Consider the following 24,429-nt stretch of genomic DNA (forward strand, 5'->3'; position numbering starts at 1 on the left):
CTTTTTACCTGATAATTTTATCGCTGAATCCTGAGAGAACTTGCCAAGAAATGAATGTTGATCCTCTGGAAGTTATAATGAATGCAGAGAAGATAAACAAATTTAATTTTGATTTTTTTGAAAGAGAGCAAGCAATTGGGCTCCTGATTAAAAGCAGTGATTGCTGGCTTGAATCTGTAAGGCAAGGATCACTAATCTTGTTTTCAAGATTATTACACTGGAGCACTTACTCTTCCAGTGGGTTAAACTATGGGTTTTCTCATTGATCCTCGTAAATATACAGGAGACTCCTATCCTTGGCTACTCTCTTGATTTCCAGACCGTATGTTGCGCAGATTACGTTTCCACTGGAATCTCCCCCAGTGACCCCAGGTCATGCTGTTCAACACTGAACTCATTCTCCTGCCTCATATCAAAGCATATTATCCTGCAGAAGTCCCCGTGTTGGCTAGCCGTGCCTCCATCCACTGTGTGTCTAAAATGGTACAGTTCATGTTCTGTTCCTCCCTCTTTTGCCCTCATGCTCATGTCATGACATATCACTTCTACCTAGACTTGTGTTATTTTTTCTTCCCCTTGGGAGTATATGAGTTTTAATAAGAAAATTTACTTGAAAAAAGTACACTGGAAAACAGATTGACTCTTAAAACAGCAGAATACACGTGTAATGTATTTGTTTCATAATATGACAAATAATACTCAAAAACATGTGAAAATGCTTGACTCTATTTAAAAAGTGCCCACAAGGATTTTTAGAGTATGTTGAGAGAAGGCTCTTGGGAGGAAGAAGTATTGTACCCATACGAATCAAGAAAATGATCCTCCTTTTAGACTTGTATTCTTAATATTCTGGCCTATTCTCTATTTAGGGCTGCAATTTTAGTTCTGGTTCTCACCATCTTTCAGTTGGATGTTAGTGAAAAGTGTCATGACTGGCCCCTCCACTATCAGCCTGCCTCATTCATCTTTTACTCTGATCTTACCATTCCTTCTGCTGGCTCCTCCTTACCTGTGGAATTCCAGATTTCTTTACTTGACATATAAGCCCCTTCACAATCGGAATGAATCTGTATCTTTTTTAGCTGCTTCTCTTGCCACCTGTATTTTATGGGAAAAATCACTCTCAATTGGTCAACATTCCGTGGACGGTCTTTTAATGGTCCACCAACTGTTCAAAATCTCTGCTTGCTGTCCTACTACCTGGAGAGTCCCTCCACCTTAGCTTCTCTTCATCCTTTGGGACCCTCCAGAATCATCACCTCCTTCATGAAGCCTTACCTTACATTTCCAGATCGATCACAGTTCCCTCACAGACTCTATTGATCTCTCCCATAGCACTGGTGACCTTTTATTTTAATTATTTATTTATGTGTCTGCAGCAGCCCCCAACTTCCCAATTTTGTGTTTCTTCTCACCCTGGTATTGGTTGGGCCTGAATCATCTTTTGTGTTCTTGGGCCCTTTAACAGTTCCTGAGACATGATCAAATAAGAAGTGCAAGGGTGGGGTGTGTGTTGGGGGGGGCAGTCTTGCTTAGAGCTGGTGAGATAGAAATGTGCTTGAAATTTTAAAACTTTGTTTAATGCCCTCATTTCTAACCTCTTGAGGCCACCATTTCTTTCTTTTGTGGATGACTAACATCCACAGAACCCAGGTCTGCATTTTCTCCTATTTTCTTCTTGGGTTTAATTGTCTTTTTGTGCCAGGAGTTACTGTTATTGTCTCTCTCTTATCAGACTATCAAATAGTAATAATCTATTGCATGCCCATTAAGTGCCAAGAATGTGTTAAGATTTTGCATGTATTTCTTCTAACCCTCAGAACAACCCCATGAGGTCATTGCTATTATCCTTAATTTTGAGATCAGGGAACTGATAGTGACAAGGTGCCCAAGATTACCCAGTGAGTAAGTTACAGAAGTCGGATTCACCCCAGGTTATCCTGATTCCAACTCCCTCATTATTTCCACTGACAATGTTGCTCTGGGTGTGAACTTTTCTCCTTTTCTCAGCCTATTTATATTTTTGGTGTTTTAAACAGTGGTTTCTCTCAAAGTACCCTGTGTCCGGGGTGAGCTTAACTGTGGAAACCATTGCAGGGGCAGCCGATAGACTAGATCATGCAGTGTGAGTTAGCTGAGGAAGGTGGAGTCCAGAGAGTGGCACGGATGGGCAGCCTTGGATCTTCTGTTTAATTGACAATTCTTGCAGATTCCTATCCATGTAGAGGGCAGTCCTAGTAGTCGGCTCCAGAGCTGTTGACCATGTTATGATCCTTACATTTTTTTTATCAGTAACTTGGACGAAAATGTGGGCAGATGGCAAATATTTTTAGGATAGACTGAGGATCCAAGGAGATTTTAGCATGTCACACCAATAAGTCAAATCTAATAAAAATGAATATTATTAAAATGAAAGTAAATTCTGACCTCACAAGGACATTAAACTTCACAAGGACAGGGTAGAAGACCTGAGTGAAAGGAAGGGCATCGTGACCGTGGCGGTGCGATGTAGTAGCTGTAGAGGGGATGCTATTTCAGCTTGCATGAGAAGAAGCACATTAACTAGAACAAAGTAAGTGGTGGTGTTCTCCGCTGGGCATTTGTCGGATTGTTTCTGTAGCTTTGTATTCAGTTCCGATGACTGCTTCTCAGTAGGGATGTGGACAACTTGCGTGTTTCGAGTCAAGTAAATAGGATGACTGGCTAGATGGGTGGTAAAGGGAACAGGATGAGAAACAAGTGGATGGGAGGTGAGTCTGTTTTCCACGATGTGAAATTGTTACTGTGCTTGGGTTGTATAGAAACTCAGATAAACGGGTAGGGACTGTAGGGAAGCCTATTTTGACTTTGTATAGGAAGAATATTTTAATAGTCAGAGTTGTCCAAAAATGAAAAGATTTATCTTTGGAGATGGTGAGCTCCCTGTCACTGCCTAGAGAATTTTGAGTTGGATGAGCTCTTGGCAGTCAATTAGTCTAGCTTCCTCATATTGCATTTGACAACTAGAAGATCCAAAGCTGCATGGCTGATAAATCAACAGTGCAGGACCCAGGCCTCCAACCCAGGACTTTTCACTCCAAATACTCTTCCCATTGCACCAAGTTACATTTGTTACTGGGAGATGAGCGTGAGACAGGGATATGTCAGAGGGTTGTTAAGGAGGGAACATTGGGTGGATGTCTGATAAATCCCTCTTTCCACCTGAGAGCTATGAGTCTATGATTCAAGTAGATTTCTTTGATCCAGCTTAGATAGCTATTTGATCAGTGCAGTTTAATAACTGCAGGGATAACAGGACTGTACATTGTACTTTATGGTAGATTTCACTATTCCCTCTGTCTGTCTGTCTGTCTGTCTGTCTGTCTGTCTAGCATATATATTTAGGGTATATTACCATACCTTACTCTCTGCAAACACACCTGATCCTTCTTGCATATTTGCTTTTTACCTTTAAATCCTAAAACTCTTTCCCCCTAAACTTTTAAAATTACTGACCATGGAATAGTGAACTCTGAGATGTGGGCCACCTTCTCTGTCCTCAGAGAGAATTTATTTTTTGCCTCATCTTTACAAGACAGTGAAATGGCTTCAGAGGCATTTTAGGTGTCCACAGTTGTATTTTGTGGCTACCAGGATTTGTTAAGGGGTGAAGAAAACTCCCCAAATGTCAGGAGTTATTGACAAATCAGAAATTACAGGATTTCAGCCGCAATCATACGTTTGTGGTTGTCCCTCCCTTTTCCTATCCAATGGGCTGGGAAGGCACTGTGTTGCCATATGGCCTCTGGGCTGCTGAAGTGGGTCAGGTTGTCACGATTCAGGGACCAGCCCTTTGCGATGTGTGACTGAGGCTGTAGGAGTGAAGGGGAGTTGGAATTTGTGGTTAAATGATTCCCACAGGAGCTGTAGTCATCTCCTGGGAGGTGCTGTTTTGGAGGTGGGATTTCTCCAGGCTGAATATTCTCTTGGATTCTTTGGCAAAGTTGTAGCTCATGTGCCTGCTTCGCTGCCTAGTAGGGGAGCAGCGTCCGGCAGGAGCGCCTCTGCTCCTAGCTTGTGCTTACCAGGGCAGTGGTGAAGGAAGTAACGTTGATCCCGAGGAACAATTTCAAGTTGCCTCCAGTGACTTCAGGTTCTTACATTAGTCTTGTGTGTGTGTGTGTGTGTGTGTGTGTGTGTGTGTTGTATGTGAGAGAGAGATTGAAAGGAGGGGAGGGATATGTGGGCAGAATGAGAGTGAGAAAGAGAGTTTTCTAGATATACACAAGCCATTTTATGCCAATCTGGATTGCCTCTCAGATATATAAACATGCCCAACATATGGACAAGTTGGAAATTGAGAACAGAATTGAAGGAATCTTGTGGCAGAAGTGTGGTATGGGATGTATGCTTATGTATGTTTAGCACGTCATTCCAGCTACTCAAAATGCAGGCCACACACACACACACAATGAGAATATGGGTGAGAGAGACAGTCAGAGGAAACGACGATTAAAGACAAGTCTTTTGGATAGTGGAGGAATCTTTTCCAGGAGGACTTATATCGGTAAGATGTTATTTTTCTAAAACCCTGGTGGTTAAAAAAACCCTCACGTACAACTACAGAGCTGGCCAGAGGCTCTCTAGGGTGGAAAGGGAGTTGCATGTATGCAGTAACTGTGTTATATGGAAGTTTTCTCTAAAAGGGACAAAAGTAAGAAAAAAATTACAGAAGGAATGATAGAAGTGCAACTGGTTACCTCACTGTAGTTAAGGAAAACGTCTTCCTGACTTAATTTTTGAATGGTTATGAACAGAGAGATCATGAATCCTCAGAGTGGCCCCATCAGCAATGACTCGTATCAGCACTAAATGACAGACCTGTCACCATTCCACATCCCATAGAAACAGTGAGTTTCGGTGACAGATGCTGCAGCATTAGGAAACTGGAAAAAAAGAATCCAGGAGCAAGCTAGGACAGAGACACGATAGTCATTATGGCCAGACTTCACCAATGTCACCTGTTCCCAAAGGGTCTAGAGAAGGCCCGTGATTACAGGAGAATGTGGAAAATCAGAGGGGCTAGAACTTGGAATAAACTCCTACTCTCCTTCCTACCTGCTCCCTAATATGTAGGGATATTATAGACAGACAGATAGATTAGTGTGTATTCTGGAGGGAAAATTTCTGCAGGTGCCAGAGGGAAGTTCAGATGAAGAACAGGTCACAGAATTCGGGGATCATTCATTCATTCAACAAACATTTGTTACCAGCCGACTACTCACCGGTCATCATGCCTGTGACAGACCATCAAGGAAGAAGTCATGCTCCCTGTCCTCACAGGTTTCATAATCTAAAAACAGAGGTGTAAACAATGTGATCTGTGTTATTTTATATATATGTTTATATATATATAGCTGATTACTATTTCATTGTGTATACCACATCTTTATCCGTTCATTTGTTGATGGTCATTTGGGTTGCTTCCATATCTTGGCTATTGTAAATAGTGTTGCTGTGAATATTGTGGTACATGTATGTTTTTGAATTAGTGTTTTTTATTATTTTTGGATATATACCCAGAAGTGGAATTGCTGGATCATATGGTAGGTCTATTTTCAGTTTTTGAGGAACCTCCATACTTTTTTCCATTGTGGCTTCAACAATTTACATCCCCACAAACAGTGTACAAGGATTCCCTTTTCTCCACATCCTCACCATTTTTTATCTGTGGACTTTTTGATAATAGCCATTCTGATAGGTGTGAGGTGCTGTTTAGATTTGCATTTCTTTAATAATTAATGATGTTGAGCATCTTTTCCACATGACGGTTAGATATATGTATGTCTTCTTTGGAAAAATGTCTATTCAGGTCTTCTACCCATTTTTTGTTGAGGTTGTTTTTTTTTTTGATATTAAGTATATGTGCTGTGTATATTTTTTGGATATTAGCCCCCTATTGGTCATATTTGCAGACATTTTCTCCCATTCCTAGGTTGTCTTTTCATTTTGTCTACAGTTTCCTTTGCTGTGCAAAAGCTTTTGAGTTTAATTAGGTCCCATTTGTTTATTTTTGCTTTTATTTCTTTTGCCTTAGGAGACAGATCCAAAAAATACTGCGACGGTTTATGTCAAAGAGTGTTCTGCCAATATTCTCTTCCAGGAATTTTATGGTTTCAGGTCTTATATTGAGGTCTTTTATCCAATTTGAGTTTACTTTTGTATATGGTGTTAGAGAATGTCCTAATCTCATTCTTTAACATGTAGCTGTCCAGTTGTTCCAGCACCACTTATTGAATAGACTGTTTTCTCCACTGTGTAGTCTTGCTTCCTGTGTCATAGATTAATTGACTCAAGGTGCATAGGTTTACGTCTGGACTCTTTATTCTTTCCGTTGATCTATGTGTCTGTTTTTGTGACAGTACCATGCTGTTTTGATTACTGTAGATTTGCAGTATAGTCTGAAGCCTGGGAGGGTGATACATCTAGCTATGTTCTTTTTTCTTCTCATGATTGTTTTGGCCATTTAGTTTTTTTTTTTCTGTGTTTCCATATGAATTTTAGGATTATTTGTTCTAGTTCTGTGAACAATGTCATGGGCATTTTGATGGGGATTCCATCAAATCTGTAGATTGCTTTGGGTAGTATGGCCATTTTAACAGTATTGATTCTTTCAATCCAAGATATCAAAGAAAGAGGGATATCTTTCCATTTGTTTTTGTCACCTTCAGTTTCCTTCATCAGTGTTACATGGTTTTCAGAGTGTAGTTCTTTTACTTCCTTGGTTGGGTGTATTCCTAGGCATTTTGTTCTTTTTGATGTGATTTTAAATAGGATTGTTTTTTACTTTCTCTTGTTTGGGACCCTTTGTGCTTCCTGTACCTGATACCTATTTTCTTCTTCAGGTTTAGGAATTTTTGAGCCATAATTTCCTCAAATACATTTTCGATCCCCTTCTTTCTCTTTTCTCCTCTGGGACCTCTATAATGCAAATGTTGGTATGCTTAATGCTACTGCAGGGATCTCATGGATTACTTTTATTTTTAAATGTTTTCTTTTCTTTTTGTTATTCTGATTGTGTAATTTTCATTATTCTACTGTCCTGATCATTCTTCTGTATCAATTAGTCTGCTATTCATTCCTTCTAGTGGTTTTTTTTGTTTGTTTGTTTGTTTTTAATTTCAGCTATTGAATTCTTCATTTCTGATTGGGTCTTTCTTATATTTCTAGTTCCTTGTTAAAATTATACTATGTAAGTCTATTCTTTTCTGTAATTTAGTTAACATTTTATAACCAAAGCTTTGAATTCATCATCTGGTAAATTACTTATTTCTATTTCATTATTTTCTTCGTGATTTTTTTCTTGCTCTTTCAACTGAGAGCAGTTCCTCTGCCTTTTCATTTCCCATGACTTTCTCTGCCTCTGTGAATTTGGGTGGAACTGTTGCCTATTGTGGTTTTGAAGGGATGTTTTCATGTGGGAGTGTTCCTATGCAGACTCGTGTTCCCAGGGCCTTTGGTGGGAGAGCTGGATTTGACATGGACAAATCTTTCCTCAGGGTGTGCCAGCAGCTTTCACTTTCGTAGGGGGTGGGGCTGGAGATGGAGGGGCGAGAGCTGGAGCCAGTTGTGAGACAGGACTTCCCCTCTGCTCAGTGGCTGTCACTCCCCTATCTCTGTTGGGTCTGATCCCAAGTTACTGGAACAGAAGCCCTGAAGGTCAGGCCTAAGCTGGCCCCTGTTCCCTTTTAGTATGTATTTTCCCCTCTCACTGCACTGGGAACTTTGACCCAAGATGGGGGAGTGCTGAAGCAAGGGGACCCTGTGCAGGCTCTCAGCTCATGTCGATCCCAGACAGGGGTCTGAGCTGTCTCTGGTGTGCTGCCTGTGCAGTTGTCCGTGGTTATTTTCCTTTCTCTGCTCAGACGCAGCCTTGGGTGCAAGTCCCCTTTGTCCCTCACAGCCAGTCACTCCCCCCAGCCTCTGCCGTCCCCACCCTGTCGTGGAGCTACACTGCAGAAATGGCAAGGCCTGCGGGAACCCTTGGCATGTATTAGGAGGTGAGATGCTGCTGTCAGAGATCTGGCTGCCGCTGATGTGCTGCTTGAGTAAGAGCCAACAGTGGCTGCTGCTGCCCCAGCCAGCCTCCACACCAAGACTCAATTTCCTCTGTGTCCCACAGTCAAGTCTTCTCTCTGGTTGTGACCACCAGAGACTCAGTGGCATGCTGTGCTGTTATCAGTGAGTGAGGCTAGAGCTTTTGCTTGGCTTGTGCTGGGGCATGAGCCAAGGAGGTCACAGGAAGCCGAGTCACTGCTAGAGCAGCCCTCTCTCCGCCCTGCCTTGGGGACTAGCCAGCACATGTGCACCTGAGCAGAGTCCAGGCTTCCCACATCCCTCCTGTTAGTCCGAGGGGTCCTCCAGCCAACCAAGGGAGCTCATCTCAGACCCCAGGACTAGGACATCCAGTCTGTGGTTCTCACTGCTCACTCCCCAGGGCGGTGTCCTCCTCTGTGTTCTCCTTTTTCTCCTGAGTCCCCTCCCACTGATTGCTTTTCTTCCCTTCCTACTGGATTATGCGTGTATCTGTCTTACAGCCGTGGCTGTACTGGAGTCCTCCTGCCGGTTTCCAGTTAGTTTTCTGTGAGAATCGTTCCACATGTAGATGTATTTTTGACGTGTTCTTGGGGGTAGGGGAGCGCCGTGTGCTCCTACTCTACCATCTTGATTAATTCACGTATCAAATCTTTCCTGGATCTTTCTCTTGTGAAATTATTGAAAGTCCTTCAGGATGCTGGGTGATCTGTTGGGTTCCTTTACTAACTGGGAGACTGAGGAGAAGGTTTTCATCTATTTTAGGAAAAGAGTAGCTTCAGGGAAATAGTGAATGATAAATGTAAATACCAAAAAACTTGGTGAAATTACTCCGGGTACATTTATTTTTTACCTCCCTTGTATACATCCTACCTTCTGCAACAGCCCCTGATTTTCATGTGGGAATTCATCCATTTTCCATTCTTACTGCATGTGGTTGGAGCGGGGCGGAGGATCTTGCTTTGACTCCGAGGTGAAGAATGTGTCTGAGTTTTACTGGGCAGCAGTGGATGAGCATGTAACCTGGGCTGACTAAGGCAGAGTGAATCTCAGGACACTGGGGGGACCACCAGTAAAGAGACAGCATTCAGTGTCCCCCCACCCTGACCCCTGACACCTTGAGAGTTGAGCCTGGAAGCATATAGGCTGAGCTGCTGCAGCAGTTCACAACAGTATGACTCCAAAACTGGAGTCCGCAGAGAGAAAAGCAAAGGTAGAAATTGAGAGACTCCCTCAACCCTGATGATACCCTCCACGCCTTGGAGGGAGTATTGTCTGCAAGACCCATGCAGGACTTTTCCATCACATGAACCAATAAATTCCTTTTTTCATTTAATAAAGTTTGAGTTGAGTTTTTCTGTTACTTCAGATGGGAGTAGAGCTAACTGATACAATTGCTGTTTGCTTTTTACTGTGTTCTACATTTATAATAAATGTGAAAAAATAGCAAAATAACCAGGGCATGTTACAGAAAGAGTGATAATAGAGAAAGGGGAGGAGGAGGAGAACCAGGCCCTCCCTACAAATGCTTTCATGGCTTCCCTTTCCCTCCAGACTGAGAGGACTGAACCAATATTCGTCAAATTGTAATTTTTTTTTTAAGGCTACATTCTTTTGTGAGCAAGGGTAGGGACCTGCCTGAGGATGTTAGAGGGCTGTCTGTAGGAGCCTCTACAGAAAGAGGAGTGTGTGTCTGTGGCCCTGCCCTGTTCAACATTGGAAGCTACCCGGCAGCCTAAGCATGGCTCCTATTTAGAAAAGGATTTGATTTTCCCTTGTCTAACTAACTTTCCTTTTATCTTCTGAAGTCAGAGTTCCAGAATCCATTTGTCCTTAGGTCTTCATTCTCTCCTGCAGTTTACCCTTCCCAAGACATTCTCACCTTCTCACAGTGTTGTGATCTTATACAATTACATTTCATATACTTTGAGCCCAGACTTTTTGCTGACTTGAGAGCATCAACACCCAGGACACCAAGGTCTATTTTTTTTTTTTTAAGTTCCAGTTGTAGAGATTTGAGTCAATCATGTTCTTCACTTCATGGCGTATTATCACTATTGGTCTGTACAGATATTTTTTGGAATTACTGATTGATTGATTAACTTTTACTCCCATTCCTCTGTCCCTCCCCTACCAGATAATTGTTCTAAGGAGTTTACCATGTATTTCTTAATTTGTATAAGTTCTTTAAAATATCCATTGTTATTTTGTGTGCTTTTCTTTTGTGTAGAGCTGTATGTGGTAGATCTCATTCTGTTTCTTACCTTTTTCACTTAGCATCCATCCTGCTCTGTGTATATCCATCCGCTACTTGTGACTGAGCCATGTTGTGCCCCTACTCAGTATACTGTGTCCTTCCCCAGTAATGGACACTCAGTTTGCTTCCAGTTCCCCAGCATGAAAAACAGTGCCATTATGAACATCCTCTTATATCCATTATGGATCTCTGAGAAGTGTGCTTTGCAGGCTCCAAACACAGAGGTAGAGTTGCCTGGTTTTAGGGTATGTGTATGCTTGATTTGACTAAATACTGAGGGTGCTCTTTGAAACAGCTGCACTACTGTATTTTCCTACCAGAAGCGCTTCCTAAACCCACATGCATCCCAGCCAACACCTAGCATTATCTAGTCTAGTTCACTGTTTTTTCCATTTGTGTTTCCTTGATTAGTAAGTTTGAGCATCTCTGTGTATGTTTCTAAAGTATTTTGATTACCTGTTCAAACACATTTCCCATTTTTATGTTAATTTTTTTGACTTGAAGGAGTTCCGTGTATATTCTTGTATTAGTCCATTGTTAGATGTGGACATTGCAGATAATTTCTCCCAATCTGTTACTTGTCTGTTAACTTTATTCATGGTAACTTTCAGTGAACAGAAATCTTTAATTATGATGTAATAAAAGTAATCACTATTTTTGTTTTATGTTGTATACATGTTAAGTTCTGTCTACAATGTCTTCCTGCCCTGAGATTACGAAGATATTTTCCTATATTTTCTTCTATTTACTTTGTTGTTTAAATTTCACATTTAGATCTTTGTTGCATTTGCTGTTTACCTTCGGTGTAGCTTTAGGTAAAGATCCAATTTTATTTTAATCTACAGTGTGAACTAGGTTTGCAACTCCATCTATTAAGCAATCTTTCCTTTTTCCATTCATATGTGGTACCTACTTTATTGTATACTAAATTCCCATGTAAACATGATTAAATTTCTAAGCTCTCCATTATGTTTCACTGATTTCTTTGTTGTTACAATAATATCACACTTTTTTTTATTATTATGACTGTGTAATATGTCTTAATACCTACTGGGGCACATTCCTCCTCTTTGGTCTTCTTTTGAAATGTTGACTTACCTGTTCATAGATCTTTATTCTTCCATAAAAATTTTAGATTAAGGTTATCACCTATCTCCAAACATTCAACAAAATTTTTTGACATATTTGTTGTCGTATTAAACTTATAGATTTATTTACTAGATTAATTTGGGATGAACTGATATTTGTAATATTAAGCCGCTTAGAAACTTACCTTGGTTGTGGTCTCATTTTCATTTTTCTGTAAAGAAATTCTGTTGTGATGAAATAGTTCATATTAAATACTAATTTTTCTGCCCATTGCTCCCTGTAAGTTGGGAACGTTGTGATGGGTGCTTAGTCTGATAACATCGATATGCATTACATTGCTTTAGCACAGCTGTAGTGTGACTGCATAATAAATATAATGCTTTGCCCTCTATTTCCATAACAACACCAACGAAAAGCCCTCTACTTCTCTGTGCCCAAAAGTGTAACATTTGAAGTCTAGTTTTCTTCTTTTGCTTTGACCTGATAGGTGTGCACTGGTAATAACAAATAAAATATAATGTTACAACAGAATGGTAAGCCTGGCACTGGAAACACGGTCAAGTTATAACTGCACATGTAGCTGACCCAGCACCAGTGTGAAGATGTGAAGCTGCTGCCGCACAACAGCAACCACGGACAACACATAACAAAGGAGCATCACTGCGTCCCAGTAAACTATCTTTGACGCGAAAACTTAATTTAAGCAGTCAGGGCTGCTTGGAGTCAGGGAAAATGGACCAGACAACCTCTAACATCCCCACTGATCTGAGGGTCTGCTGCACGTGTCCCAGACTGTGGACACTGTAAGGCAATCAAGTTCATGAGTGGGGTGAGCATCTGCACCTGGCACTGCTGGACATTTGAATGGGGTGGGGAAGGAAGGCATGGTTGGAGGCAGGAAGCAGAATTTCTTTACAAAAAATGAAAATGAGACCACAACCAAGGTAAGTTTCTGAATGGCCCATTTGTTAGCTAAGCAAGGAAAACTGGTTACCAATGGTGAGTTAATTAAATCATATTTGATTGCAGCAGATGAAGAACTATGTCCAGAGAAAATAAATTTGTTTAACAAGACTAGGCTTTTGGGAAAAAGAGAGGATACAACATCAATATTCAGCTAAAAACAAGGCAAGTAATTCTGAGTGATTTTCTTTGGTTCTTGAGGAGTTGACAGAATGTTTCTGATACTGCTTAGTTGCTGTTTATTGAGGAGTAAATGCTGAGTTTGAAGACACTAAAGAATTAGCCTCCGTGAACAGTCTGTGTGGAACAACTGCCTGCACGGATATTTTCAAAGCAGAGGAAGTACTAATTCCCAGAGGTGGAATCTGCAAGCTGTGTTACAATTAATGGTAAAAATACATTTGGAGAAAAAAAGGGCTGAGTTGGAAAATTTTTCAAGCTCATGAAAATGTGTCATTAAAGTCTATGATTCATCATTGTGTTAGTCACCAGCAGATACTTTGAAGGAAACGTTTGGATCATGTTATTGAACCAGTGGTGTCAATGGTGAACTTCATTTGCTCTCATGAACTTAACTATCCTCACTTCTGTGATTTTCAGGTCAGAAATAGAAGCTGCTGTCCTCACTTGCCTGCACACAACAGTTCGAAGGCTGAACAGTGGCCATGTTTCACTGTGAAGTTTTGAGTTCAAGGCTGAGATTGAAATTTTTATTGAATGAGAAGAATCATCCTCGTCCACTGGTTTTGAACACAGATGGCCTTGGAAATCAGCTTTTGTGGCAGACTTGGTAATTGAATCCTAATGAATTCAACCTAAAGTTACAAGGAAAACAGCGCTTAGAAGTGAAACTTATACTGTGGTAAAATTATTTCAAAGACAGCTAACACTGTTTGAATCACAAGTCATGTCAAACTGTTCTACAGGCTTCCCGTGCTATACAAGGTTAAAATAAGAAGTGGGGTCTTCACTGACACACAAATTTGTAGCAGATGTATATTCTGAGCTCAAATTACAGTTCCAGCAGTGTTTTTTTTGGACCTCAATGCAAGTGTAGCGGAAATTTCCATTTTTCAAAATCCATGCAGTTGAAGAGCTTTCTCCTAAACCTTCAGTTGGAAGGAATTACTCTTTAATGTAATGCTCTGTTTTAAGGAAAATACCAAGACATAAATCTAGTAGAAGCCTATTAGTAACTTCCAAGTGATGAATTTCCTTAATTAAAATCATAATTATGGATTGATGTCACTATTTGGTAATATCTGTCTGTGTGAAAAGGCATTTCTAATGATGGAAGAATCTCATTACACAGCAGCATCAGCAGATGGACATTTGCAATGGATTTTGATGATAAGGGAGCAGTAATTTTGAACCTCAATTAAATGAAATGTTACTCCTTAAAAAGGAATTACATTTTCCTCATTGTTAGACCTGTATTGCAAAAATTGTATTAAATTATTATGTTTATATTTTGAGTTTTATCAATAAAAAATTGTGGCAATTTGTTTTCTCTCTTGTCATATATAAGCACCTATGTAATATCCTTGGCCACAAATGCCTAAAATATTTATTACCTCACCATTTATAGAAAAAGTTTGACTACCTGTGATTTAATCTGTACTGGAAATGTCCAGTTCCCTGCCCCCCACCAAGCAAAACAAAACAAAACAAAAAAGCAGCACACAGAGAGAACAGCCAGGAGATGCCATTTTCTTACTAGTTTGTTTTTTGTCAGAAAATATGTCTTGAATCTCAGGTAAATCCCCAGTTCTGCAGTTTAGCTGATTTTGTGTGTGTGTGTGTGTGTTGTCATATCATCAGTGAGGAGCGAGGTCATCAGGTTGAGGTGGAAATCAGTTTTAATTTGCTCTGAGTCAGTTCTATGCAGTAGAATAACGAAGCCCTTTATTTGCCAAAAAGAAACCCAAGGGTTTAGTGGCCTGAATTGGCTAAGCTGGTTTTTCCTTTATGGGAACTGTCTCCCTCTGAAGCAGGCAGATGCCTCTGGGGATGGAAAGGGCAGAGGTGGAGGAAATCCTCTGGGGTGCTGGAAGAGGTTGTGGGAGGGAGTGAGTTCGGAAGCCTTTGGGCATGCCTGGGATGGTGGGAGAGAACCGGGGGGCCCCCCGGAGCCAGGAGGGAGCACCGGGCTCCCGGCAGGGACCAGGCGTGGCGGAGAGCTCAGCGCAGCCCTCTGCCTGGGTCAGAGCTGGTGTTTCTCCTTCTGTGTCCCCCTCAGACAGCCTCTCTCTGCTCCTTGCATGTTTGTGTTCGACAAGGGGGGAAGTAACCCTGTTTTACAGGTGAGGGAAATGAGGCTCAGAGAAGCTAAGAAACTAACCAGCAGCGTAACCGGCGCAGTCAGTGTCAGGCGGAGCCAGGACTCAGACCCAGGACTCAGACCCAGGACTCTGCCCCCCAGTCCAGCCCCCGTGCCCCTGACTAGTGCTGTGCCGGAGCCCTCGTCAGCTGGTCGGTCAGAGGACGTTCCCATTCAGACGCTACTGAGCTGCAGGCCCACCATTAGGTCTGCTCGTTGGTCTCATGAGGCCCCATCTTTCATGGTGTGGATTGGCATATATTAAGGCAGTAACCTCTTAAGTAAGTTCTTTTCTTCCTTTACTCACATCCAAGACAAGAATGCTAGTGTTAGGAGTTTTACAAGCAGAGATGATAAGGTTCTGAAAAGGTAAGTGAGGGACGCTGAAGTCGGATTTTCCCTTTTCATAGTTTTGCTCAGGTCCTCACAGGACTCATGTCACATGAAAACTTGTTCTCCTCCTGCATCATGGGAGAGATGAATCTGGAATCTTCCAGGTAGTCTGAGCAGTTGGTGCAGGCCCATCCTGTGCCCCTCCCCCTGGTGGTGTCCGTCCTCTGAGTGGCCATCCCCTCTGGTGGGGGAGGCCCTCCCCAGGAGGCAGCCTGCCCCCTACCTGGGTAGTTCCAGCCGTGGGGAATGGCCATCTGCTTGGAGCTACGATCCACCTGGGAGCTCTGCTCCCTGGCTCCCATTCTGCCTTCTGGGACAATGTAAATCAAAGCTCATCATATTATTCCTCCGTGTGATTTCACAAAACAATTGTCCAAGCTGCCTCTTCCATCTCCTCTTCTCTGTGTCTATCTCTTCTGTTCTTTTAACCTTTTGTCTGGTGACGAGGTCTCCAGAACACTCAAGGTCCTGGCTGCCATCTCTGGTTATGCTATAGTTTGTCAGCTCCTCTCATAAAATGTGGCACTCAGAACTAATGGGTTCTCATTCCTTCCTGTGTGTTTATTCAATAGATATTACATGAGCTTGCTCTGTGCTGAATCCTGGGCATGTGTCTAGGGAATAACAAGATTCAATTTAGTTCCTGACTTTTGTGGTTTTTGAGTAATTTAATAATCAAATAATCACATACAAAAACAACAAGCTGTGATGCACGCTGTGAATTACAGCACAGGACGCCTGCGGGAGGGTCTTAGCTGCTGGTGTCTCTGGCCTGTGGGCACAGAACGCAGAGCTGGATCGGCCCCAGGGGAGATTCAGGATGGCAAGTCCTGAGAGCTCACAGAGGACCTATAGCACACTTTGGACTACTCACTTCCAAAAAGTGAGGCATCTCAGGTACCTTCAGATCTGGTCATCTGTATTCAGACTCATTCTCTCACTTCTGGTCTCTGTCTCCCCCCAGCCCCTTCTCTTCTGAGGAAGACATAGGGAGAGACGGGCCAGAGAAGCACAAAAGGAGTCTCGGGGAAGGCTCTGGAGGAGTTTTGAGACACAGCTCCTAGGCTCGGCCCCTTCTGGGGTATGTTATGTCTGGGTGGCTGTGTTTCACAGATGCCAAGGTCTGCCCCTCAGTAGAGATGGAACTGAAGGGATGTTTTCCTTGGGCCTGGAGCCCCAGTTTGAGCCAAGGCTGGCTTGGTTGTCACAGGCTGGCTGGCTGACTGAGTCTCAGAGCTCTGGCTGTCCACTGTGGCCAGGAGATGGGGGAGGTCAGTGGCTCCTCCTGCCAGCCTCAGTGTAGCGACAGCCCTGGCACAGACTGCATGGAACACCATAGTGATATAGGCCCTGCTCTGTGGAAACTTGGTCCCTTCCACTGGGCTGATAAATAACAACTGATAACAGTATTATTATTACTCTTTTGCTCATGTATCATCCATCTCTCTCTCTCGCCCCCTGCTCCCCCCACCCCAACCCTGTATATCTAGGTTTGTCAATGGCTAGAACTAGGAGGGTGAGGAGAGGTGGAAGTTTGCAGCTGGGGACCCCTTGCTCTGCTATGTGGTCCTGTGCTCACAGGGAGACAGACATTAAAGGCACAGGGAGGGAAATACACCTGGGCCTGCTGGTGCAAGCTGGACACTTCAGTGCTGACATCTGAAGGCAGAGCAGAGAATAACGTTTCATCTGTGAAAAGTGTCAGACCCTGGGGTGGAGGCTCAGGGGGATGGAGGGGTGATTTAAGCCCTTTTCTGGTGGACAGAGGATTCTCTTTTGTTGGGGTGGCTTATGTGTTACCCGGTGAGGAGGTAGAGGGATGGGTGATATGATGGAGTCTTATCTTCAGCTCCTCCTGGGCTTTGGATTCTTGCTTTGAAATCCATTTGTCTTCCTAGCCCTGGAGCACCTTGGAGCTGGGGCTGAGCACTAGCCAGCCACTCAAACCTGGGTTCTAGTGCAGAGTCCTCCAAGGATAAACCATGTGCCCTTGGGCTAGTTACTCCCCTCTCTTCCAGCTTCCACTTTTGTTGACTCAGGAGCTAAATAGGGGAAATGTTAGTGTGTTTAGACATCTGGCACTGGTGGCATTTTGGAGGAGTTAAAGCCAGTGCTATCAGAGAGCAAAGCCTTGCATACATTGCTCACATGTGTCTCATGTGTGTAAAAGCACTGCCTGGGTTTGGAAGCGAAGTTAGTCAATCTGGTATCAGTCTGAGGGGTTCATCCTGGGAAGACAGTCCTACTTTCTAAGTCAGGTTTGTCTAGAAATTTATCCTTGTCCCTGGGCCAAATATTCACATTTGGTCTAATTTTCCTATTCTCACATTTCTACAATCAGTTTCCTTTTTTGGTCCCATACATTGTACTCTATGGTAAATAAAATTCTAGAGGTAAAATGCTCTACCCACCCAATGGCAGCTCTGGGCTAGAGCAGGCCTTCCTGCCCAGATGTAGGTCCCTGTCATGGCGTGGGGGACCTCTGCAGTTCCCAGTAGAAGCTGGGCAGACCTGAGCCAATTCTTATGATATGTACCAACCATTTCAGGGGCAAACACAGGAAAGAGGCACAGGGGGATAGGGGAAGCCACTCACATTCTGCAGAGGCCTTAGACTCCATCCAAGTCAGGCCCTCTTATCCTATAGATACTGTAGAATTCCAGGAAGGGGGAAGGACTCTGATAAGCAAGTTGCAAAGTCATGAGGGAAAGGTGCCATGACACTATATATCCTGACCTGGGTGCAGACTCCATCTACACTGCACTACAGAGTTCTCCTCCAGGAAGAGTGAGCAGTGGGAGTGCTCCAAGACCTGGTCCACCAGGGCCCTGGTGCGAGGCGCAGGAGGAAGGACAGAAGCAGTGAAGCTGGGGTGAATGTGCTAGTGAATAGGGCATGGAGTGACCCCACCCCCACCCCCACCCCTTAGAATCTTGGAGCATCAGGTATCAAGAGTCAAGCTTTAACTCCCCTGCTGTCCTCTCACATCCTTAGCCAGTGTGGAAGCTGGGAGGACCATTTGAGATGACCCACTCTAGTAGTCAGGGTTTTTCAGAGAAACAGAACCAATAGCAAGTTAATTAATCCTTTAATTATAAGGAACACCACAGTGATTATGGAGGCCATCAAGTCCAAAGTCTGCACTTGGAGACCAAGGAGATCCCATGGTACAGACAAAGCCTGAAGGCATTTCACTGGGGAAATCCCTCTTGCTCAGGGTCGTGGTCTTTTTCTCTATTCAGACCTTCAGCAGATTGGATGAGACCTACTCACATTATGGAGGGAAAGATCACTGATTTAAATATTAATCTCATCCCCAAACACCCTCAAGTTAACAAATAATATTTTCCATCATACATACGAATTCCTTTGCTTACCCTTGAGAGGGTGATAGTTTTCCCTGACTTTAATCATTAGAGTAGCACTACCGAGATTTTTTTGCAACATCTGTATATTATTTATTTAAACCAATGCTAACTACTCACTTATAAAGAGCCTTATAGAAAATAATAATCGAGAAAAGGGATTGTACTGTAACTTTTTCTCTAAAACACCAAAGAATAAATAAGCATTTCAAAAAAGCGCTTATAGCACCTCAACCCACCTCGCATCCTCCTGGGAAACAGTCACCAGGGCTGTAGCTGAGGACAAAGAAGCCCGAGCCTCCGCCTGACCAGCAGGGGGCGAACTTGTCCGGCGTCCTGGAGGCCCGGGCTTTGATCCCATCCGGGGCCCTCGCCCCCCAAGCACCGTGCCTCCGCCTCCCCGAGGGGCGGCCCGAGAGCTCCCAGACCCCGGCGCCGTGAGAGGCCCAGGCCTGAGCCCTGCGGCGCCAAGGCCCCTCCATCAGGGGCCCCGAGGCCCGTCGGGGAGGTAAGGCCCGGACTACGCGCCGCGTCCTCCCGGAACGCGGAGGCCCCTCGGAGCAGTGGCCGCCGCGCCGGAGGTGGGGGCGTGCGGGGCGGGCAGCCCTTCGGCCTCCTGCGTGGCCCCTCACCCCCCCGGAGAAGTGCGGGTTGGGGGTGGTGCGTTTGGAAACAGCGACCGGCGCTGCCTCGGGCATGTGCCCTTGAGGCGCCGGTGCGCACAGCGTCCCCTGGCGCCCAGGGAAGTGGAGAGAGCCACTTCCGGGAAGAGACGCTGCACTTCCGGGAAGAGGGGCGGGGCGCAGCCGGCTCAGCCGAGAAAGGCTGTTGGGGGCGTCGGAGGCCTGGAAAGAGTCCCTGGCGCACAGCTCACGCGGGCTGCTGGGGCGCATCCTCCTTCTGAGGTGACCAGAGTGAAGCGGGGCGGCCTGTGGGATCCAGAGCCCAGGACTGAGGTGGCGCCCGACTGAGTTGAGGGGAGGGCTGCTGGGCCCTCACACCTGCCCCGCAGGTGCGCTGGGGCTCCCCGGCACCGGGCGCACACCCTGGCTTGAGTTTTCCTATCAGTATTTTAATTTAAATGGGGTCGCAGCTTCACTTAAAACATTCACTTTAAAAGGCGACTATTCATCTCTAAAATGGTAATGGTGGTAGGTTCACCAAGGGATTGATGCCCGGATTAAATAAAACGAGAAAGTGCTTGGAACTGTGCCTGAGAGATGAGGGCTCGGTACGTGCCACTTACTGTTCTTAATGTAGTGGAAGTAGGTTCTGGGAAACGCTGGGACATGTGGTCCTTCAGAGGAGGTTTTAACTCTCCCTTCCGGGAACTTTTGGAAGCTCCTGATTTGTGGTCTAGGTTTCTGTTTCTTGTGTGTAGCCTGAGTGCCCTCACTGGCTGAGGGGAGAGGTTCCTTGTAACTCGGTTCTCCGCTGGAAATTCCTGTCGTTTTAAATGCTGAGATAGCTACTAAGTAGAGTTGCCAGCAGGTGGCCCCAGAACACCTGGGATGTGTTTGCCCATTTGGGTCCCCAGATTTCATGAGAGTTTAGGGTATCACTGCATTTTAGCAATTCTTGAGGGTGTAGGCAGGAGACCTTGGCTGCAGGGAGAATACGATTGATTTGTTACTGTAGTTTTCTTCTTCCACAAGATTGTGGCCGTTATTTGATTCATTCATATATTTATCCTTCAAATATTTGTTGGATGCCTACTCTGCTCCAGATGCTATCAGAGACTTGGTATACATCAGTGAACTAGAACAAAGACTCGTGCTGTCATGGAGCCTACATTCTAGCAGGCAGCAATAAAGATAATAGGTGAATTTTATAGGGTGTTAGAAGTGTTATGAAAAAGAAAAATATAAGCCAGAGAGTGTAGGGGTGGGTGGGGTTGTTGGATCGAGCAGATTACTGTATTGAATAGGGTGGCTAGGATAGGGCTCATCAGGGAGGCAGGATTTGAGCAAAGATTCAAAAGAAATGCAGTTAGCCAAGCAGAGATCTGGGTGAAGAGTGTTTTAGATACTATGAAAAATTTGGAGCAGTTGCAGTTACCCTTTTATAGATGAGATAATTGAGGCTCCGAGAGGTGAAATGACTTGTCTAAGGTCGACGGGAGTTTGCTGCAAAGTTGGTGTACTTTCCCCTCCTCATTTCTAGCCGCATCTCCCTTCACCAGATCACATTACCCTCTGTGTTTGCCAGGGTGATGGAGGCTTCTTGTAAAGATGCCACAATACTTTGCTTGCTTAAGTGATGACTCAAGTTGTCTTGGCATATTTACTTTCATTGGGCAATACCAAACTCTGTTTGATCTTTCTTTGTTATGTAATCACTAAATATGTATCTGCTGAGTGCTGCGGAGGAGAGAATTGAGGCATGGCCCCTACACCTAAGGGACTAATAATCTGTCCATAAGCGTTTTAGGCTTTCATTTCCTCTGTTTCGTCTCCTTTCCCTACTTCTCCCAAACAAGTCCACTGATGATCTCCGTCTACAGCTTACCCTTCGAACTGAGTCAGATTCTCAAACTTAGTCACCCAATCTTGGTGTCTAGGTTCCTGAACTCTCCCCCAGATTCCTTTTGTTGCCAGTTGATACGTGGTGCCCGGTTATCCCTCAGTCACGGGTCTGCACTCCCGCTACCTGTGTTGGACCAGTGTGAGACCAGGCTTACGCTTGTTCTCCACTCCTAGGCTTTGATTACATGTCTCACCTGGATCCTTAGTTACCCTCCAGAACTGTCTCCTTGCCACGTTTGTTTACAGCTGTAGAGATCTGTCCACTTGCTTGGAGGCTCTGTGTCTTCCTGTTAGAAATTGTGCCCTTTGCTCACTGTTCTTGGTCCCTCGAGTTGCCTTCCTGAGCCTGCGTCAGTTCTCTCAGCCTCTGGCCCTGAGAACGCTGGACATGTGCTGAATCCCCTTCCCTTTCTGCCCACACTTGCGTGAGGAGATTGTGGTACCCTGTGTAAAAATTCCTTGATGATGGCACTTGTGAAATAGCAGTGAAGGACAGAAGGCTGCATTTTCAGGTAGTTAATGTCTGAGAACTAGTAGTTTAGAGGAGAGGGGAGCTTGGAAAGCCTGTAGTGGACAAAAATGAGTAATCCTGGTCTTGATCTACCTCTTCCCACCACCTCTTCCAAACACACCCTCTCCATTCCATTTAGGCTAATCTCATGTTCACCCCCACCCTGTTTTCACCCCGCATCTAGTCTACCTAGAGGGAGATACCAGGTCCAGATGAGATTATTTTGGGTAGAATGTACACATAATTCCTCTCTAAGTGTGGACATCCTAGAACTGAGGGTACACGTGCCTCTCTTGGTGTCGGCAACGTGACTGCAGGCCTTGTAGGGAGGCCCTTCAGTGCCGTGGAGGAGAAAATGGGGTTTGGCATGTCTTGGCATGAGTGAGGGGGCTGAGTGTCTCTTAGCCCAAAACGTCTGAAAGTTCCAGTTGCTCCTGTTCCCTTCCTGGATACTGGCCTCTCTTTCTCTTTACCATTCTGATCTCGTCACTTCTCTATTCTATCTCTAAAGATTTGAGTCTTAGGATATGGTTTTACCTTGTCCGTGTGGGTCCATCTGGACTGTCAACCTCAAATCTCTTCATATGTGGGCCCCTCTCTCCATTCATCCCTCAACACATTCCCAGAGCTGTTTCCAGAGCCAACACCAAATCCTGAACTGGAATTCTCTCTTGACAATGATCTCAGATGCCTCTATGTGCTCCCTCAGGTCATTTCACACATTCGGTGCCAACTTGATTTCCCAAGACTGCTTATTTTGCTGCCTGGCTGGCTTTGCTTTGCGATAATCTCTTTCATCATTCCCTTCCCCTTGGTGTGTCTGGCAGCTTGACTTCCAGTGTAAGGAGTCCTCAGTTCTCCTTCTTTTGTTTGTTGGCAACATCTACCACTCCTCTCTGATTGAACCCATAGTTCTGGGTTATTGGATTAGAAAGTTAGAGTTTGGTAGGATTTTTGAGGTGACTATCTCCTCACCTTAACTGAAAGTAGACTTTTCCTGAGTGACACGACTTTTCAGCAGTTCCAGTGCAGGGAACTCATTCTCCCTCGTGGGGTTGTGGCTGGAGATGGGCTCAGCTTGCCTTTGCTCACCACCCTGGCTCCTTTCAACGACCATTCTTCCACTGATGCATGCACACTCCACCCTCTTTCCAACCTCATTGTTCCCTCAACCGATCTCCTTACCCTATAACCATATTTAATGAGGACCTTGGCTCCTGTCTCTTTCCACCCTGGCTTTTGCCATCATTCTGGAAAACTCAACCAGCATCTTGGTGATGCATCTGGATCCTTCATTCTTATAGTCCATTGATTTCCACCTCCACCTCCCCTTTAGTCAGCCATTCAGTGGCTGCACCCTGAGCCTTGTCATCATCTGGAACTGCTCCACCTCTGAATCCAGGACTCCTGAAGTTCCGCTTTCTGATCACACAGCATAGCCTTCTAAGTCTTCTATTCCCAGGTTCCTACTAAACTTAATCTTAAAAAATAAACACTGTTTTTACTTTGAGTAATTGCATGCCTGTCATCCAGAATTGATAGTAATAAGTATTTTGTCATTTTTGCTTCAAGTCTTAATAAAAGGAATAAAACCTTACAGGTACATTTAAGTCTGCTGTGGTCTTCCCTCAAGTTCTGATCTCGTCCTCTCCGCGAAAGCAACCACTGACACAAATTTGGTGAGTGTGTCTGTGTATAAAATGTAATGATTTTTGGGCTTTAAAATCTACGTAGTGTACTGCACTTGATTTACAGATTGATTCACTCATTGCTATGTTTAAAAAATCAATATACACATAATAAATAGTCCATTCCTTTTAAATGCTCCATAACATTCCAGTAGAAGTATGTAGTGCAGTTTATTTATCCGTTTCCACATTCATCATTACAAACTGCTTAATCAAACACCCTTCCAAGTGTCCTCCCACACAGAGTAGTCCGTGCTGTGCTGTGGAACAGGCAGGGGCACAGCTAGCTCTGGCGCCTCTGTGTGAGGTAGGGAGGCTTCCTCTTTGCGTGGGCCTGTCCTCTGGACACAGAGCTTGGCAAGTGAAGGGCGCCTGGGGGAAGAAACAAGTACTCAGGTGGACGTAGCTTTGTGCTGGGGGTGGGTGGGTTCTTAAGTGGATGCGGATTGGATTTCTTGGACTTGCTCCCTGTGGGCACCTCTGGACAGTGGACAGACTTCACAACTATAAGTGGTGTCTTGTGTTAAGAAGAAAAACTTTACAGAGTCACACCGCTGGGGTTCAAATGTTAGCTCTTGTGATGATTGGAACTTACTGCATGGCTGTGCCTCTCTCCTTATCAGTAAAGTGGGAGTGTGGCATTCTCTCTCTCATGGAGTAACTGAGGGGGCAATGTGTGGAAGTGTTTGCCATATAGTACGTTTTACATAAATGTTAGATCTTATTATCATACGTGTACATCTTCCTTTGAGGTATTCGACTAGGAGTGGGACTGCTGGTTGGAAGGGTGTGCATTTCTAGAGTGAGCTTGTTCTTTATCCTGTCTCTGGTAATTCAGCCTGTCGGGTTCCCTTTTGCCTTCTTTCATATCTATCCTGAATTCCATCATCACCCTTTGGAAGTTGGGCCCCAATCATGTTATAATGCCTCATGATCGTTGTTAGAAGTTGGTAAGCATCTCAAAGAGGAGCAAACCAGGTCACCCAGATGGCTCCCCAAAGTGGGCAGAAGAAAAGGATTAATTGAGGGTGCAATCAGATGAGCTCCTCCTGCTGGGCCCGATGACTCCTCATGGTGACAGGGCCTCCACCTCCACTGAGAGTCATCACAGATAATAACTGTGAGTGGGCTGAGCCTGTTTCTCCCTCTCATTTCCTTCTTCACCCTGTCGTCCCCGTCATGTCCCCCATGCGTACACTCCTTCAACCCGCAATCTGGTACAATAGTTACAGCTACTTGTTTCCT

General features: G+C 44.4%; 3 long non-coding RNA genes across 15 annotated transcripts in view; 2 read left to right on the forward strand and 1 right to left on the reverse strand.

The window, feature by feature from the left end:
• Positions 1 to 13,886, forward strand: part of LOC141574356 (uncharacterized) — a 39,004-nt gene extending 25,118 nt beyond the window's left edge. Inside the window, exons 3-4 of one of the 3 annotated variants that reach the window (XR_012501300.1) lie at positions 12,449 to 12,547; positions 12,983 to 13,886. This is a non-coding gene — a long non-coding RNA (uncharacterized LOC141574356). The remainder of the gene's footprint in view (positions 1 to 12,448; positions 12,548 to 12,982) is intronic. The other 2 variants (XR_012501301.1, XR_012501302.1) reach the window with 2 other exon arrangements.
• Positions 13,887 to 14,223: 337 nt separating this feature from the next.
• LOC141574357 (uncharacterized) lies at positions 14,224 to 18,838 on the reverse strand. Its single transcript, XR_012501303.1, has 2 exons — positions 18,700 to 18,838; positions 14,224 to 15,709 (listed from the first exon to the last, which is right to left on the reverse strand). It is a non-coding gene; the product is annotated as an uncharacterized LOC141574357 (long non-coding RNA).
• Positions 18,832 to 24,429, forward strand: part of LOC123617868 (uncharacterized) — a 150,872-nt gene continuing 145,274 nt past the window's right edge. For 10 of the 11 annotated variants that reach the window (XR_012501289.1, XR_012501291.1, XR_012501297.1 and 7 more), the window contains exons 1-2: positions 18,832 to 18,968; positions 23,097 to 23,175. This is a non-coding gene — a long non-coding RNA (uncharacterized LOC123617868). Of the gene's footprint in view, positions 18,969 to 19,221; positions 19,366 to 23,096; positions 23,176 to 24,429 lie in introns of those variants that run through there. The other variant, XR_012501299.1, reaches the window with a different exon arrangement.

This window comes from Camelus bactrianus, chromosome 21, assembly GCF_048773025.1.
Source record: "Camelus bactrianus isolate YW-2024 breed Bactrian camel chromosome 21, ASM4877302v1, whole genome shotgun sequence".
NCBI lineage: Eukaryota > Metazoa > Chordata > Mammalia > Artiodactyla > Camelidae > Camelus > Camelus bactrianus.